Source organism: Bos mutus, chromosome 19 (genome assembly GCF_027580195.1).
Source record: "Bos mutus isolate GX-2022 chromosome 19, NWIPB_WYAK_1.1, whole genome shotgun sequence".
Classification (NCBI taxonomy): Eukaryota; Metazoa; Chordata; class Mammalia; order Artiodactyla; family Bovidae; genus Bos; species Bos mutus.
The window spans coordinates 9,071,116-9,090,053 of NC_091635.1; the positions used below are offsets into that span (position 1 = coordinate 9,071,116).

The 18,938-nt window shown below is 49.1% G+C and overlaps 1 non-coding gene across 1 annotated transcript; it reads right to left on the minus strand.

Annotated features, from left to right (window-relative positions):
• Positions 1-18,027: 18,027 nt before the first annotated feature.
• On the minus strand, positions 18,028-18,160 carry LOC138984030 (small nucleolar RNA SNORA11). Its single transcript, XR_011461390.1, has one exon. It is a non-coding gene; the product is annotated as a small nucleolar RNA SNORA11 (small nucleolar RNA).
• Between the last annotated feature and the right edge of the window lie 778 nt (positions 18,161-18,938).

The following is an 18,938-nucleotide window of genomic DNA, read 5'->3' on the forward strand; positions in this document are numbered from 1 at the left end:
ATCAGGCTGCGAACATTAGGCTACATGCATGGTCGCCCTCCCAATGGACTCTGAACTTTGTGCCCGGTGTCTATAGAAGCAGCATACCAATGGGAAACCAGACCCCCCGGATAAAAGAGCCTCAGGACTTGTACTTGGACTCTCCGTTGCCTAAAAGAATATGCTAATTATCTCTGTAACAGAACAAAGTGGTAAATCCCATTATGTTTATCGGGATCTGACCACAGGCCTATTGATAAATGTCCACTGTTCATCTAGTCTTGTGACACATGAATCATGGGCTAACTTTGATCGTATCTCTCTTTTACCTTGTCCAGACTAGTTTCAAGGAATCTGGGGACGTGGGTTTGAACAAGTACACTTAGGGTATATAAGGTTTTCGCAAAAACTTGTCGGGGTCCTTGGCTAAGAGGAGACTCTGCCTTGGGCCCGCCGGTGTAATAACCTGCACTCCACTATCTGCATTGTCCTTCTGAGTGAGTTTGTTTCCCTGAATGCGTGGCTACAACAGTTGCAGAGAACATGCTCTAGGCATCTGGGCTTCAGCAGTTGCAGCACGTGGGCTCAGCAGCTGTGGTACACGGGCTTAGCTGTCCCGTAGCATGTGGAATCTTCCTGGACCAGGGATTGAACCAAGGTCCCCTGCATTAGCAGACGGATTCTTATCTACTGTGCCACCAGGGAAGTCCAGATGCAGTTATCTTAATCTCTATGTTGGTCTGATAGCCAGACAAAGTGACATTTGAGGTTCAGGCGTGGACAAGGACACACACTCAGAGCATTTAGGGAAGAGCGAGACAAGGAAACGAGGATGGTTCCACCCAGCAGGAAATCTTCCAAACACAGCCACCTACCCCAGCAGGAGAAGCAGTAATGGCAAGCTTGGCCCCTCCGGCCGCATCAAAGCACAGACTGGGATTGGACTTGAGGGTCATGCAGAAAAACCGGGTGGTACTAGATTCTTTGGAGATGCTCCTTACGTGCCAAAGAAAATGGAAACTCTTCCTGGATACCCGTGGCTGCTCCTGCTACTCCCTCTCACATCTTCATCCTTTCCTCATCACCACTGCACTGCAGCCAAGCAGAGGATAAAGAGAAACGTTCCAGGGACCTCCCTGGTGGTGGAGTGGATAAGAATCTGCCTGCCAAGGCAGGAGACATGGGTTCAATCCCTGGTCCTGAAGACCCCACATGCCGCAGAGCGGCTAAGCCGGTGCTCCACAAATACTGGGCCTTCGTTCTAGAGCCTGTGCTCTGCAACCAGAGAAACCCCTGCTGGCTGCAACTAGAGAAAGCCCTTGAAAAGCAACCCGGCACAGCCAAAAAAAAATTTTTTTTTTTTAATTAAAAAGGGTTGGCAAAAATGTGCAGAGGTTGCACTCCTCACCTCACAAAAACAGAGACAGAAGCATTCCAGACCTCCTCCCCGTTCCATCCACCTTGTCTTCTCAGAGGGGGGGCAGCTTACCTGCCCCCCAGCAGCCCCCAATTCTCCCCCTTCCAACCCTGAGACTTCCCCTCCAGGCCCTCTCTTTCCAACACACCCCTCCCCACCACGCCCCCACCTTCAGCTCCTGCGGCTGACAGCCCCCCTGGCTGCCCCCAGGAATTAGGGAACCAGCATCGTGACTTTCCACTTGATCCTGGGACCTCCATCCCCACCCCACCTCCACCCACCCCCCAGCCTGTTTCGGGTACAAAGGCAGACTTTGTTACCTTCATTATAGACTATAACACAAAAACATAATAAAATAAAATGAATGTTTTCTCGGTGAATATCCATTAGATGAGTTACTGTTGTAATTGAATAATGGGATGGGAAACTACAGCAAATTACCAAAGTATATAATTAAAGTAAATCTATGTTAAAGTCCTTTATCACTTAATGTTTCTCAGTTCTCAGACTCCCCCCACCGCACCCCTCCCCCGCTCTTTTTCTGAGTGTGGGGAGGGGGAGGGGAGCTGTGGATCCCTTTGAGGCTCTCAGTGCATGCATGCATGCTCAGCCACTCGGTCGTGTCCGACTCTGTGACCCCATGGACCGTCCACCGGACTATGCAGGGAAGATTACTGGAGTGGGTTGCCACTTCCTCCTCCAGGGGATCTTCCTGACCCAGGGATTGAACCTATGTCTCCCACACCCGCTGCATTAGGTAGTGGATTCTTTACCTCTAAGCCTCCTGGGACTTCCCTGGAGGCTCAGACGGTAAAGCGTCTGCCTACAATTCAGGAAACCCAGGTTCAATCCCTGGGTCGGAAAGAAACCCTGGAGAAGAAAATGGCACCCCGCTCCAGTACTCTTGCCTGGAAAATCCCATGGATGGAAGAGCCTGGTAGGCTACAGTCCATGGGGTCACAAAGAGTCAGACACAACTGAGCGACTTCACTTCACCTCCCCACATCGGAACAGGGGCAGGGGGCACCTCACACAGCCTTGAACTTGGGTAACCCTGCACCATTTGTGAAAGAATCCTCCGCAGAGGCCAGGGGAGAGGGCACTTTGTCTCTTGGAAGAACAATTGAAAACTGCAAGCCTCTCTCTTTTGGCAGTCAGCTCTCTGCCTAATTGACAAGTGTGCTTCCCATGCAGGAGCTGCGGAGATTTTCCATGACGTCAGCAGAGCCCGACAGTATCTGGGATTCACCTGGCAGGCCTGGCATTGAATGGAGGAAGCGTGGGGCCAGGTCGTGTTCCAGCAAGAATGGCGCAATGCTCGGACCCCACAGGCTCTTTCAGAAATGGTTCACCAAGGGATAGATGGATCAATCAGTCCTGGAGATTGTGAAATTGCCAGAACTCCAATCCAACTCACCCCACCCTTTCCTACTTGGAGCTCCTCGTCCTAAGAGCAAAAGCTTGAGAACATCACACTGCTCTCAGAATGTTCTCTGGGAGCGAATGCCAGGCGGTAGTGCTTTCGGAAGAAAGCACTGCCAGGGATGTTGCTCCATCCATGCTTCCGATGCTGGAGACGATCTCCTGCAGAGGTGAAGAGCTGGGCTGCTGCAGCCCACTCCTTCATCTCAGAGCCTGGTCCGTGGTGGGGGCTCAATAAATATTTGAATGAATTAATAAGCAACTGGTAAAAGGCCTTCAGAGGACCACACAGCACAGACTAAACTCTAGAAAGGTCTAAAGCTCTTTGGCACAGTTAGGGATCAATCCTACCACCTTCAGGGGCATCCCAGGTGATGCTAGTGGTAAAGAGCCTGCCTACCAATGCAGGAGCCTCAAAAGACGAGGGTTTAATCCCTGGGTCAGGAAGATTCCCCTGCAGGAGGGCATGGCAACCCACTCTGGTATTCCTGCCTGGAGAATCCCATGGACAGAGAAGCCTGGTGGGCTCCAGTCCATGGGGTGGCAAAGACTTGGACATGACTAAAGCGACTGAGAACCCATGCAAAGATAACTGAAAGGTACTGGCTGAGATAAGATCCCAGCACCCACCTCTGCTAGATCCTCAGGGGTGAGGGTTGAGTTTTGCCCTAAATGCTGAACTGATTAAACTGAGGCAGGGTGGTGAAGGGGAAAAGGGCAGCATCAGCCCTGAGAATGCCCTTCATGAAGGACTGATGTCACTAACCTCTGGATCTCAGACTTGCTAGTAACTGTCAGTTTCAAGATGGTGTTGTGGTTAAGAGGCAGCAGAAAGTGAAGACTCAGAGAGGTTCAGGATTTGCCCAGGGTCACACAGTGACAAGTTGCAGAACTGGGATTTGATGCAGGACCACCCATGAAGCTGCCCGAAAGGGATTCTTGTCTGTTGGGCATAGAAGCCCTTTACAGTGAGCCTGTCAACTACTGCCCAGGTGAGGTCAAACATACCTGTGGTTTCCATCACCGTTTTCTACTTTCTGGAATTCAGTGTCAGGGGCACCAGGGTGGGCACAGTCAAACCAAGCCTATACAAAGATCTGTCTCAATTCCTCCACTTTCTAACCTGAAAAGAGTAAAGACCCTCTAGGGTGAACTCCCTTCATCAGAAGGCCCCAGGTAGGCCCTGGGGGGACACAGTGAAGTCCCCAGACTCTGAACTTAGCCTGGCCTGCCATGTGAAAGAAGTCTGCAGGCTGCAGGAAAGGGCCAGCTGAGCCCACAGTCACCTGAAGGGATCAGAATGGCAGAGTTTCTGTAGCTCATTCACACTCAGAGCAATGCATAGCCGCCTTTCTGAGCACTCAGGACCACTGCACTACTGGCTGCCGCAGAAAACCAAGTGACCCAAACTGAGATTAAACCACAAGGGCCAATTCGTTAGCACAGCAAGCTCTTGGCTTAAGAGAGAGAATGACCCCCCAGAAAAGGAAGGAGAACTCCCTTGTCCATTGGCAGTTTTCCCAGGGAATGTGCAACCTCAGGCCAGCGAATCCTGCCCATGCCCCCCCACCCCGCAGCCCTGGGCAGGGGTCCTGTCCTCCTTCAGCAGGGCCCCCTCTTCTTCTCCAAAGGAGCTGGAGGAGCACACCTCCCCACCCCTGCAGGAGAATGAGTTGAGAGGTGTGGGCTCTGCAGGCAGAATGCGGTCCTATGCAAATGAATGCAAAGTGGATGCCAATCCGAGCCTGCTCTTTCTGAATCTCCCCTTGTCATCTGGTCGCTGAGCCGCCGCTGAGCCGCCGCAGCCCTCCCGGCGCTCTGAAGGCCACAGTCTCCTTCCAGCTTTGTGTCCATCAAGGGCAGCAAGCTTTGGTGATGGAACAAGTGGGCAGGGCTCTGTGGAGGGCACGGGCTGCCCACCCACTGCAGGGCTGGCCTGGCCAACCTTGGGATGCCAAATTTCCTAGAGCTCAGGCTGCTGCCATGGCCTCCTCCGCAGCCATCCTTTCTGGCTCCAGGGTGGTACCCAAAGATACACACCCCCAAAGCCCCAGTGAATAGCCTATCTTAAATATGCAGTGGCTCTGGAATGCAAATGCCACCCTGCCTCTCTTTAGCTACAAGGAGTGGTTGCTGAGCCTGTGTAGTATTGAGGGATGAATTCTCTGCCAAGATTCCAAGTTTGCAGCGGGCTTGGGGCTGTTTCCAGCCCCAGAGAAGAGTCGAGTGGGGAAACACCTCTGGGCCTCCAGGACTGCACCTCAAAACCACACTCAGTGACACTCAGACAGGACTCCTCCCTTCCCACCAACGCCCCCACTGGTCCTTTGCCTGCTGCGTAACATTCAAAAACATGGAGCTCTTCCAAGGCAAGGATCGTCATTCACAGTGCACACAGGACACAACACAGCCCTGGGGGAGAAAAGGATGATTCACCAAAACAGCCAGGAAAGCCGGATCCAGACACCATAGATGCCCTCCTGCACCAAGAAACCACTGGTATCTCCAGTGATCACTAGCCAGCCCCTCTAGATGATGCTGGCTGCAGCAGACCCAAGTGTGCTTCTGGGGATCTTCCCAACCCGGGGTTCGAACCCACGCCTTTTACATCCTCTGCATTGGCAGGTGGGTTTTTTACCACTATCGCCACCTGGGAAAGCTTTAAGTGTACTTCTTAGAGCTAATTAACGCAGATGGCAGGAATTGGAGGGTTGATCCAGAGGCCACATCTATAGAAACAGTCTGGGGAATTTCCCTGATGGTCCAGTGGTTTGGACTCCGAGTTTTCACTGCCTAGGGCACAGATTCAGTCCCTAAGATCTCACAACCTGCATGGCCAAGATAAAAAAAGTCTGATTTGCCTCAGGACCTCAGGACAGGAGGCATCTTGTGTGACCTTGGAGTTATTAATTAACATCTCTGGACTTCTGTTTCCTCATTTGTAAAATAAGAAAAAACTTATCCTTCAGCTTTGTCATGTAAATTGCATGATTAAGCTAAAGCTGTGCTTTATTGTGAACTCTCTGGTCTAAGCGTTCAGTTAAATCCTCTTATACACAGTGTTTCATTTATTCATTCCATGAGGAACAGGGATGGAACCCTCGGCCCTTCATTGGAAGCACGGAGTCCTAATCATCAGACCACCAGGGAAGTCCCAGCCCGCACTGTGAATCGCTCTCTCCTGGTTACCACCCTTGCTGTTCAGCTCCTGGTATAGCATCAGGTACACGAATGCTCTCAACAAATGGTGGCCTCCCTCCCACCCCAAGCCCTGGCTTCCACCCACCCAATGGTTGTTTCACCCAATGGAGAAGAAAGAGGTAGGCAGGACTCACATCCCTCCCCAGGCCTGTCTTGTCATCAAGGATGGCTGAAAAAATGAACAGACCACCCAGGGACCAGGTACATTCACCCAGCACCTCCTTGATCTGTCCTGTTTGGGGAGGAACCAGGTCTACAGAAAAGGCGGGTGTACCCAGGTTGAGGAGGGCAAGTAGGGAGTTGCAGTTTCCCCTGGAGCCTGGACTAGCCTTCCAAGCTATAGCCCTTTGCTGTTCGAAAGAAAGAAAAGGCTTTTGTTGTAAGAGCCCTCTTTAATGGGGAGGAAATGCTGTCTCGTCAAAAGCCCAGGGTGGTAACACTTCGCTAACACAATACAAGCTGGTGACAACGTCTAATGAAGACTTTTATGATAGGAATGTAATTGTGTAAAAAAAAAAAAATGATTACAAAATTGGTTTCAATGCTTTGCGATCCAAGAGTTCATTTGTTTCCTCATTCATGCACTAAATAAGCCCCTAATTAATCTTGAACCTTGGAGAAAGGAGACTAGATTGCCATTTTCTCCGTAAGAACGCACTTCACATTTTGGAAAGTTTGAAGAGGCTCTTAAGCATTTTTCTTTAGTGGTATTTTATCAGCATTTTAGAGAGGCCTCATTAGGTTGCTGGGGCTGCTAATTGCATTACCATATTTTTTAAGCATCTTAGGTACCGGGCAAATTCATCTTTCTCCAAATTCTCCGGTTAATTTGCTGGTTTGACAGGTCAGATACCCGGAGGAAGGGAAGGGAAGCCGAGGGCTGATGCAGGCTCCTCTCGGCTGCCAGCCCGTGACCAGAGGAGCGAGACCACCGTCACACCAGCAAGCCACCAAGCTTCTGTCTCCTTCAGCAGAGATTTTAGCTTCAAAAGTCACTGTGCTGTCCTTATCCCTAGGCGAGAGCAGTAGTAGTAGTGAAAGTCGCTCAGTCGAGTCCAACTCTTTGTGACCGCAAGGACTGTAGCCCACCAGGCTCCTCTGTTCATGGGATTCTCCAGGCCAGAATACTGGGGTGGGGAGCCGTTCCCTTCTCCAGGGGATCTTCCCAGCCTGGAGATCGAACCCAGATCTCCAGCACTGCAGGAGGATTCTTTAGTGTCTGAGCCACCAGGCCTCCAATTTTTCAGCCAAGAAGAGAAAAACAAGAAGAGTATGTGTATATGTGTGCATATAGATAGATATGAACACATGTGTATATATGTGTGTATAGAGGTGTAAATATGCATGCACAGATAGCTATGAATATATGGATATACGGATATAAATGTATATGTAAATATATATGAATGTGTGTATGTATTTGTCTACATATATAAACATATGTATAGATATGAATATACGTATGTATGAATATATGTGAGTGTATAAATAGATGTGAATGTGTGTATGTGTGTATACTTATTCAGAGAAATAAGCATATGTATAGACATGAATATATGTATATGTGTGCATAGTGATAAATATACATGCATATAATGATATATGTATATGTCTGCATAAATATATATGGCTAAATGAATATATGTGTATACAAATAGATATGCATATGTGTCTATGCATAAGTATATATAGATGCATGTGTATATATGAATATATATAGACATATGTATACATACATATGAATATATGTATATATATGTATATATAAATAGATATGAGCAGACATGTATATCTATATATGTATAGAGATACATACAGAGACCTATAAATATGTGTGTATATATGAATATATGTACATGTGTGTGAATAGATATGAATGTGTGTGCGTGTGTGGTGAGCCAAGATGTCATTTGTCTGGATATTTCTCCTCTATTTAAAGAAAATTTCAATAGAAACCTCATTCCCAAACTCAGGCAGCTGAGCGGGTAAAGGCAGGCACTCCTCTGAGGGTTTCACACACTTTTTTTTTCATCGAATCCTCACTTCAACCTGGGGAAGTCTTGACTGGTTTTTCCCTCATTCTACAGAGCAGGAGATGGATTCTCAGAGGCTCTAAGTCCTAGTCTCTGGGGTGGGGGAGTCAGCCTTTGAAGCACGGCCAGCAGCCTCGAAGGTTGATGTGTTTGGTTATTGAATGTCTTGAATAGGGGGTCAGGAGCCTCGGAGGCAAACAGCCCTGGGTCCAAACCCCAGCTCTGATCCCCAAACAAGCGTCTGAACCCCTCTGAGCATCCATTCCCTAAATATAAATTGGAGAGATGAAGTCCACCTGCCAAGGTAAAAAGATGAGATGAAATCAAATACATACAGTCGTTAAGTCCCTGTCGGGCCACTAGCTGCCCACACCTGTGAGGACCTGAATGGGCATCTGGACTCCGTGATCCAAGGCAAAGACCCCCATCCTCAGCAGACCCCTTCCAACACCCAAACCTCGGTATTGCCAGCCAGCATCACTCGGAGACTTGGGATGGAGACAGTTCCTGTCTTTTGGCTTGAAAAGACCTACCCTGTTCTCCCACTCCCGGCCTAAACCTCATCCCTAGTGTTGTCAAAATAGACACTGTACTGCATCAGGGTCACAGATGGCAGTGAAAGTCTCCCCTCTGCGCTTCATCACTGGTTTCCCATAGTCAATTTTTCTTTTTAGCATGAGCCCTGGGAACCCGGCAGCCACTTTCATTAAGAGCCCCCTTGGATGCTTCCCCATCGTCTCCTCCCCAGCCTAAGCCCTAGCCCTCCAGCCTCAGACTACCATAGAAATAATGTGCTGGGCTTCGAGGCAGTAGACAGAGGTGACCTGAAGGTTGCACTCAGGACGGGCTCTCTCGTCCCCCAATGGCCACCTGGGGGTGTCAGGAACTACCGGGAGAGGGCTTAAATCATCCCAGCAAGTCCCAGGGAGGGAGCGCTGCTTCTTGTGATAGAGGCTCTGTGTTAATGCAAAGACTTCTGGAGATGGACAGTCCCCTTCCTGCTGGGGACAGTTCCTCAGGCTGGCATTCTCAGAGGGCCATCTGAGTCTGTTAAGCACAAAATAAGGAGACTCCTTGACTGGACCCCAGGCTGCTAGGCAAAGGCCACCTGTCAGGCTACCCTGCCATGGGAGGAAGAGGACAGCAGGTGCCTGGAGAAGTCTCCAGGGAAAACTACTCAATCAGCGCTAGTCATATGACTTTCCTTCCAATACCTGGGTTGGTGGGAAGCCAGGTGTCCAAAAGGGCCCCCAGGGTTCTGGAACAGTGGTGTTCTTTCCTGCATGTGCATGCTCAGTCGTGTGGATTCTTTGTGACCCTAAAGACTGTAGCCTCCAGGCTCCTCTTCTGTCCATGGGATTCTCCAGGCAAGAATACTGGAGTGGCTTGCCATTTCCTTCTCCAGGGGATCTTCCGGATCCAGGGGCTGAACCCATGTCTCCTGCATTTCCTGCACTGGCATGTGGGTTCTTTACCACAGAGCCAGCTGGGAAGTCCCTGCTGTTTCCCGTGGCGCCACCCTAACCTTAGCCTTCTGTGGGCAAGGCCCACCCTTGGCACCCTCGCCTGGGGATGACACCCTGATGGCTCCACCGGGCAAAATTTCAAAACAGAAAAGTGGAGGAGGAGGCGGACGGCCACCTTGCTCTCTGAGGCAGGACCATTTGTAAAGCATTTGCTGTCCAACATTACCATCGTTTTAGAAACCAAAGGGCCTTCTAGCACCAAAAGGGAGAAAGGATATAATCTCAGAACAGAGGGCAGGTCTTTCAAGTGACCGTGAAATCTAGTATGGACAGCTCACCTTTTCTCTTCATTTTGATCGGATTGCATACAGCATTAGAGGCTGGATCAGTGTTTAGGAGGATGGCCCCAGCTTAGTGGGGGATGGGGGCCAGGCCAGGCAGGAGGGAGGTAGGGGGGCTCCTGGTCAGCAGGAGATGCTGGGTTCTGACGCAGAAGAAAAAGAGGTGCTGGGGGTCCTCACCAGGAAACCCACCGAGGAGAAAGCTGAACTCAAGAGCTGGGAGCCAGCCACGCTTGGATGGGATTTCACCCAGAAAGCTGAACGAGAAACCAGAAGTCTCAATGATCCCCTCTGGACACTGAGACTCTTTCAGCCTCTCAGTTAAAGAACCGAAGACAAATTGTGCTCAAGGCTGGCTCTCAGTCAAAGCTCTAATTTTACACTGACATGGATTTCATTTTCAAGGAGCGTGTCCCATGAAGCCAGGGCCAAAGCGAACAGAAGATCCCACATCCTCAGCCACCTCCCCATCTCTGCCCACAAGACCTCACCATGTGAAGACATCCACTAAGGGACCCTGGGCAGCCAGCCCGTCACCCACCCCCACCCACTTCCACCAGCCCCACCATCCCCAGCCACTTCCCATCCACTCTCCACCCATCCACCCACCCCACCACGCTCCGCCAATTTCTACCACCCCCACCCACCTCCCCCCACTCACCTCTCGTTCACTATCCATTCAACCACTCACCCACCTCTCACCCCCCCATCACTGTGGGCTTAGTCTCTCAGTCGTGTCCAACTCTGTGACCCCATGGACTGTAGTCCACCAGGCTCCTCTGTCCATGGAGATGGTCCAAGCAAGAATACTGGAGTGGTTTGCCATGCCCTTCTCCAGGGGATCTTCCCAATTCAGGAATCAAACGGGGGTCTCCTGCATTGCAGGAGGATTCTTTGCCAGCTAAGTTACCAGCCACACACAACCCCCCACCCCCACCCACCTCCCATCCACTGTTCAGCCAGCCACCTCCCACCACTCCCCAGCCACCTCCCATCACTATCCATCCATTTCTCACCCTGCACTCAGTTGTTCGGTGCCTTCTCTGTGCCAGGCACACACAACCACCAAAAGCCCCCCACTTGTGGCCCTGTCATCCACCAGACAAGGTTGGAGCAAAGAGGGATGTGCCTTGAGGCTCCTCCCCGCTCCCCTCAACCCCTTGCTTCTCTCCTTGCCCCTCCCACTCTGCCTTCTCTGTGTGGGTTCTCAGAGAGCTGCTACTACACCTAAGGGAGCTGTTTAAGCACATAAAGGGCCAACCCCAGCAGCCAAGATGACTTATCAGGTTCAGGCCTGACTGTGTCTGCATCGGCTCTGGCTGATGTTAGAATCACCTGAGGCAGTCAAACTGCTGAGGTCCAGGCCTCACCCAGAGACCTGACTTCACAGCCTAGGGGGGGCCCAGGGGTTCCACTGTGCAGCTCAGAGAACCTCTGGCACTAGAGGCTAGCCACTTCAGGCTACTGAGCTCAGGAATTGCCTCTGATGAATGAGCTCTGGGCTCCCAGTGGTGCAGAACAGGGCAGGGCAGTCCTGGGGGTCCCCAGGGGATTCCATCCCTCCCCTGCTCCTTACTCTGCCAGTCTCCCCACAGCCACCCTGGCCTCCATACTGGTTCATCTTAACCTGCTGGAAGATGTGCACACGAGATCATTTACTAATAACTGCCTTCCCCCACCCCCCCACCCCCAGTGATTTTCTTTTTAGAATAGAAATTCGAACCGAGTCAAGGTTAGTATGCCTCTATTAAACAGCTCCTCACTTGGGTGCTCCTTATCCAGCATGCATTCCCGGGGAACCTTAAAGGAGAGAATAACTCCATACCTGCCTGACCAAGGGAGGGTGGTTCATGGGATGGTCCCTTGTCGTGTGGGACATTTCTGTGTGTGCTTCAGTTTCCTTGTCTGTAAAATGGGAGAATAACAGTATCTCCCTGCTCGGGTTGGTGTGAGGATTAAATGAAACCTGGGGCCCAGCCTGGTCCACTATGTTAGCTTACTGTCATCACCACCATCATTTGTACGTGTGCACAAACAGGAGTGGCTAAAGACTGGAGCCCTGCCCCCTAGCCTGGGATGCCTTTGAAGTACACATCTGGTCACTTCCCCCTCTAAATCTCTCTATGGCTCTCCAGTGCCCTCAGACAAAGTCCTTCAAAATCTGGTCTCTGCAGACCTTGACAACCTCCTTTCACACTGCACGCCCCCACCCATGCAGCCAAGCCGGCCAACTTCACTGGAGGAGGGGACGTTCCGTCAGCACAGGGGTTAGTCCTGAAGAAAGCTTGTTCCTAAATCAGCTCAAAGCAGCAGGATGAGTTTGCATAGCATCTGATCAGAATCAGCCTCAGGCGGTGTCCTCCAGTTAAAGGGCAAAATGCAAATGACAAATTCTGAAATTAACAGCAGCCAAGATGACTTATCAGGTTCAGGGAGCTCGCCTTTCCGTAGCCAATGCTGCCTGACCGTGTCTGCAGTGGTTCTGCAGCTTCCTTTCGTGCCTTATTGCAAGGGCCTTATCTCGTTCAACATTATTATTTTTTTAGAGGATAAGATAGCAGTGTTAGCTCTACACAGGATTATCAGCCTGCACAATTGCCGTTACCTGTACTTGGTATTCACCGTGAAGGCAGAAAAACCTTCCAAGACTTGTGAAACCAGTCTGAAGCAGGACTGGGGAAGGAGGGGGTAGAGAGGAGAAAAGAAAGAAAATCAGCTGAGAGCTAAGGTGTAAAATATTATCCTAATTAAGGACAGGGGAGGAGTTAATGCACTAGTTTATTTTAAATGCACTGTTTTCCTTTTTGCAAATTGTGTTCTTGTGTGTTTCCTGATGACTGATGTGATATATTCTTGGCTTTCTGAGCAAGAAAAGTCATCAGGGTTTCATTTGTTATGTTTATGCCAATAGAAATAAATCTCAGCCGTGGTGGAGGAGATGTTCACACTACACTCGCCGTCTGGGGAAGCCTGCTGGTTGAATCCCTGGCGGGCGGGCAGAACTGATTCAGGGTAAGATACACTTTGGCCTTATTGATCACAAAGCTTCTTCATTACTTCTGTGGGGCTGCAAATCAATAGACAGGCCCATAGAAACATAATAGATTTTTTTTTTTTTTAGAAAATCAATTAAACAGAATATTTTTTTTTTGCAGAGTTGAGTTTGCATGGCCATTGTCTTTGGCACACTGTCTAACATGTTTAATGGGGTTTCCTTCTAAGGACTGCCTGATCATGACCAAGTGGCAAAGCCTTGTTTAAAAGGTCAAATTTGAAAGAAAAAGAGGATGGTCTGGAAGAAGCAGAAGGCACCCTGTTCAGCCCTGCAACCTTGGATCTGCCGCCTTGCTAGAAAGCCCATGGGTCACGTGAGCAGAATCTGTCAGCATGCCTCCTCTCCGGCTAAAAACGAGGAACCAAAACTTCTTGGAAAGCCCAGATTGATGTCTGAATTTCCCCATTCCGAAAGCAGAAGGAAGCTCGGTGGGCATAACAGTGAAATACAATCGGGCTGGGGCTGCCAAGGCTAGCCAGCGAGCTGTATACTCATCCTTCTCTCCCAAGGACACAGCTGGAGACTCAGGGACGCTGAGCTCAGGAGGCAGCTGTGGCCTCAGTCAACTGGCCACACTCAATTGAACTTTTTTTTTTTAGATCATGAAGGCTGAGCGCCGAAGAATTGATGCTTTCGAGCTGTGGTGTTGGAGAAGACTCCTGAAAATCCCTTGGACTGCAAGGAGATCAAACCAGTCAATCCTGAAAGAAAACAAACCTGAATATTCATTGGAAGGACTGAGGCTGCAGCTGAAGCTCCAATACTTTGGCCACCTGATGCAAAGGGCTGACTCACTGGAAAAGACCCTGATGCTGGGAAAGACTGAGGGCAGGAAGAAAAGGGGGTGACAGGGTGAGATGGTTGGATGGCATCACCAACTCAATGGACATGAGTTTGAGCAAACTCCCAGAGATGTGATGGACAGGGAAGCCTGGCGTGCTGCAGTCCATGGGGTTGCAAGGAGTTGGACATGGGCTTTGCAAGTGAACAACAAAGACAAAGCAAGCACATTCCCATCATGCCACTTGTAGACACGCATGTCTCCCCCCAGTCGTGGTCCTTAGCAGCTGAGACTGGCGTCACTCTGCTCCCTGGACTTCAGCCTTCTTGCCACTTTCTTCCTGGTCTGGGATGATCCTAGATAACATCTATTTAAAAAAAAAAAAAAATCCTCTTTCCGCTTCTGGCAGTCCTTCTACAAAGGACTCAAATTGACATGGTGACATGGTGTGGAACCCTGCAGGATAGCCGAGCTGAAAGTACTCCAGCAACAGGAAACGTAAGGAATTATTGTATATGTTTCTGACGGTACATAATAAATAACACAGCTGTAATTCCAGAGAGGAGCCTGGTGATGACATTTAAAAATCTCCCTTAGCTTTGTTCTTGTGGTTCATGTCATCAGAACCCCAGGATGGAACCTCAGCCTGAATTTATGTCCATTTCACGGGTACGTGTTATTTAACATGATTGCCTTTCACCCGTCTCTTGTCTTGGGCTTGTCTTTTGGTGACTCGGATGTTCCATCTGGGACTTGCCTTCTTCACACCCCAGCCCTGGGCAGCTGGTACCCTAGTCTGAGTGCCTAGATCACTTGCATCACTAAAGGGGCACGATGCTTTGGGTGTGAGATTCTGAACTGAATCCGGAAAGCAGAGGCAAAATATGAAGCCCGGAGCCCTTTCTGCAGGGCCAAAAGAGAATCAGAAAGATCCCCCAAACTAATCTGAAGCACCAGGTTGAATTTGCCTGGAGACTGACATCTGCCTGAAAATGGAGCTGCCCGTCTCCTTTAATGACGAGCATCTGCCCATCTGTTTCCCTTGTCTCTCCATCCAGGTCGATAGCAGGACTGGGTGGGGACCCAAGGGTACTAGAGAAACAAGCTTTGTTTAGGGAAAGGAGAGCATTCGAAAGCAGTGCTGTTTGAAGACCAAGTAGAAGGTGTTTTTGAACCAGCAATTGGGGGTAAATTACTTTTCTAAGACCATGTTTTCAGCCTGGCTGGATTTCGTGGTACCTATTATATGTTTGTGGAGAAGGCAACGGCAACCCACTCCAGTTCTCTTGCCTGGAAAATCCCATGGATGGAGGATCCTGGTAGGCTGCAGTCCATGAGGTCACTAAGAGTCGGACACGACTGAGCGACTTCACTTTCACTTTTCACTTCCATGCATTGGAGAAGGAAATGGCAACCCACTCCAGTGTTCTTGCCTGGAGAATCCCAGGGACAGGGGAGCCTGGTGGGCTGCCGTCTCTGGGGTCGCACAGAGTCGGACACGACTGAAGCGACGCAGCAGCAGTATTATATGTTCACAAAAACAATGAATGACCATCACAGGCTCAGCTTTAAGCTTTCCATATTTAGTTGTTCAGAAATCCAACTTGGACCCACCATAGACACTGAATTCCAAGACCTTGAGGAAACAGTAAAAGAAAAACAATATCATTGCCACTATAAATAATGTGGAAAGAAGGAACTCCGTTTATGTCATTTATTGGGACATTTTTACTTGGAGAACTGTGATTCCAAACTCTTACCTCTCAGAGATGGTCCCAACGGGACATTAACTCATCCAATAGGTGGCCACTGTGGCCTGCCACGTGTGGTGGTGGTTTAGTTGTGAAGTCGTGTCCGACTCTTTCGACCCCATGGACTGCCAGGCTCCTCTGTCCATGGTGTTCTCCAGGCAAGAATACTGGGGTGGGTTGCTGTTTCCTGCTTCAAGGGATCTTCCTGACCCAGGAATTGAACCTGGGTCTTCTGCATTGCAGGTAGATTCTTTACCGACTGAGCTACGAGGGTACCAACCTTGGAACTGCCACTTGGGGGTGTGGCTAATTCACAGGAGAAGTGCCTGCCCTCAAGGACGAGACAGATAATAAGCAAACACATATGCGTGTGATATAAACTCCACAAGTGCAGGGCTTGTCCGTGTGTTCACTGCTGAATCTCCAGTGTCAGAAGAGTGCCAGCACGTAGTAGGCCCTCAATAACTTATGGAAGAGCAGGTCTATACTGTGTACGCATGTCAGGTGATAATCATGAGAACGAGAAGGTCCTCCCAGAGCTGAGCTTCAGTGGCCCTGACCCTGGAGCCAGGCCAGCTGTTATAGCCCTGCAAACAGCTGCACACCCATCCTCCACATCCCACTCAATCAGACTCGTGGACCCATATATAAACGTGCACACACACACACACACACACACATCCTTGACTTGCATCAAAATGCAACTCCCCTCCCCTGAGTCAGAACCTGTGCTCCAGCCTTTTCTGCAGTGCCAGGCCTCAGCCCTAAGGCCTCATTTCACATCCAGACTGGGTGATTTTTAACCCCTGCTCTATACAACAAATTTATTGGAGATAATTGTAGAAGGCTGAATAATACCCCCCACACACAAACATCCTAATCTCTAGAAACTGTTACTTTTTACAGCAAAAAAGACTTTGCAACACATGGTTAAAGATTTTGGGGATGGGGCAATTCACCTGAATTATCCAGGTGGGCTCTAAAAGTAATCACATATGTCCTTAAAAAGTGAGCCAGGGACTCCCCTGGAGGTCCAGTGGTTAAGATGCCATGCTTCCACTGCAGAGGGCACAGGTTCTATCCCTGGTTGGGGAACTAAGATCCCGCATGCTGTGCAGGGCAGGCAATAAATAAATAAATATAGTGATATTTAATTTATAGCTTCCCCAGTGGTTCAGCAGGTAAAGAATTCGCCTGCAGTGCAGGAGACACAGGAGACACGAGTTCAATCCCTGGGTTGGGAAGATCCCCTGGAGAAGGAAATGGCAACCACTCCAGTAATCTTGCCTGAAAAATCCAAAACAGAGAAACCTGGCAGGCTACAGTCCATGGGGTTGCAAGAGTCGGACACGATTGAGTGACTAAGCACTTACTTACAGTGATATGTTAAAAATGTTATTTAAGAAAAAAAGAACATGGCAGAGGGAGACTTGGGAGTAGAGGAGAAAGCTACGTAAGGACAAAAACAGAGGTGAGAGTGAAGTCCTTTGAAGACAAGAAAGGAGCCACAAGCCAAGGAAAGGAGGCAACCTCTAGCAGCTGGAAAAGGCATGGGATTCTCCCCAAAAGCCTCTGGAGGGAGCACAGCTCTGCCAACACCTTGGTTTTGGCCAGGTAACACCCATTTCAGACTTCTGGCCTCCAGAAATAACTAGATCTGTGTGATGTGTTTGTTCAGTCATGAAGTCATGTCCCACCTGTTGCAACCCCACAGACTGTAGCCCAGCGGGCTCCTCAGTCCATGGGATTTCCCAGGCAAGAATACTGGAGTGGGTTGTCATTTCCTTCTCCAGGGGATCTTCCCAATCAGGTATTGAACCTGCGTCTCCTCCATTGGCAGGCAGATTGCCACTGCACCACCAGTAAGCCCCCAAATTTGTGGCCATTTGTTCCAGCAGCCTTAGGAAATAACACTGTAATAAAATGTGTAACAGCCATTCTTTTTTTTTTTTTTTTTTTTCTACCCTGAGTGTTAAATTCTTTTCTTTGAGAACTTTTTTTAAGTAGTCTTGGATTTACAACAAAATTGACAGGAAGGTATAGAAATTCCCCATATACCTCCTCCCCTCACATGCACAGCCTTTATCAATAGACTGGTACCTTTTGTTTTTTTAGCCAAAGATGAACTGCATTGACACATTATAATTACCATGGTCCCCGGTTCATCTTAGGGTTCACTTTAAGTAAATGAGTAGTCTTGCACATTCTATGGGCTTGGACAAAAGTATAATGACATATATCCATCATTATAATGTCATTCAAAGTATTTTCACCCTCAAAGAAACTTCGACACTCCGTGTATTCATCTCTCTGCATACTCCTGACAACCATTGATCTTTTCATTGTCTCCATAGTTCTGCCTTTTCCAGAAAGGCATATAGTTGGAACCTTTTTTTTTTTTTTTCTTTCTCCTTGAAAAGAGAGGTTTACAGCCTTTCTAAGACCACTCATGGCCCACCCACACATAGACCTGGCAGGCTCTAGGTGGAAAGCTCCCCCGCTAAACCTGGTAGCTTTTCTTCCAATACTGAGCCACGTCCCACTGGCCCTGCCCAGCAGCCTTGCGTAGGGGCAGGGGGACATGTGTCGGGAATTTGTTCATAGCAAGGCCGCACAAGTTTTGCACCCGTCTTCACAAAGAACCCAAGTTCCTGTTGGGTGTGTTGTAAAGAGACGAGCCATTTCTTCAGGCCCCCCGGCTCTGAGCATGCCCCAGGCCATTCATTTTTTTGATGTGTGATTTTAAGAAATCACTTTGAAAGAAGAAGAAATGCTCATCTTAAAAAGATGATGCAAATTCAGTAAAACAGTTCGTGTATGAACGAAAATCGGCACTCGTCAATAAATACGTCTTGTGGCAGTTCACACTGCTTCCCTGTTTTAAATTTTAAGCTCTGACGTGGAGTCACACAATGAGCTGAAGGAAGTCAAGCTCTGTTCTTCATCCTTGCAATCCCTGTGCTGTCATTGTTTATTTCTAATCTTCTGTTTAAAAGCAGGAAAATGCAATTCCATTGGGGTGGGACACACAAACTGCCCCAAAGTGATCGCCAGTGACCCCCAAACCCCCATGAACTTACTCCCCAAATGAACATGAGCAGTGGGAACCAACAACACCGCTAGGCTTTTCCCAATGTACTCCCACAAAGAATGGGATGTTTATCAAAGTTAAGTAATAAAAAAGTGCTGATTCGAAGCTTACAGATATATTATTAAAAACCCAACAGTAACAGCCATTGTTTAGAACTTTAGACCCACAAAAAGTTTTTCAGGGACATTTTTGGGACTCACAGGCTCATGATGTTAATAAAAAGCAGAGCAGGCTTCCCCGGTGGTCCAGAGGTTAAGACTCTGAGCTCACACTGCAGGGGCCACAGGTTCGATCCCTGGGCAGGGAAGTAAGCGTGCTGCACAGGGAAACCAAGCAAAACAAAACAAGATAAGACAAAAAGCAGGCCACTTTTGCCAGTGTTGTTGTTGTTTTCAGATTGC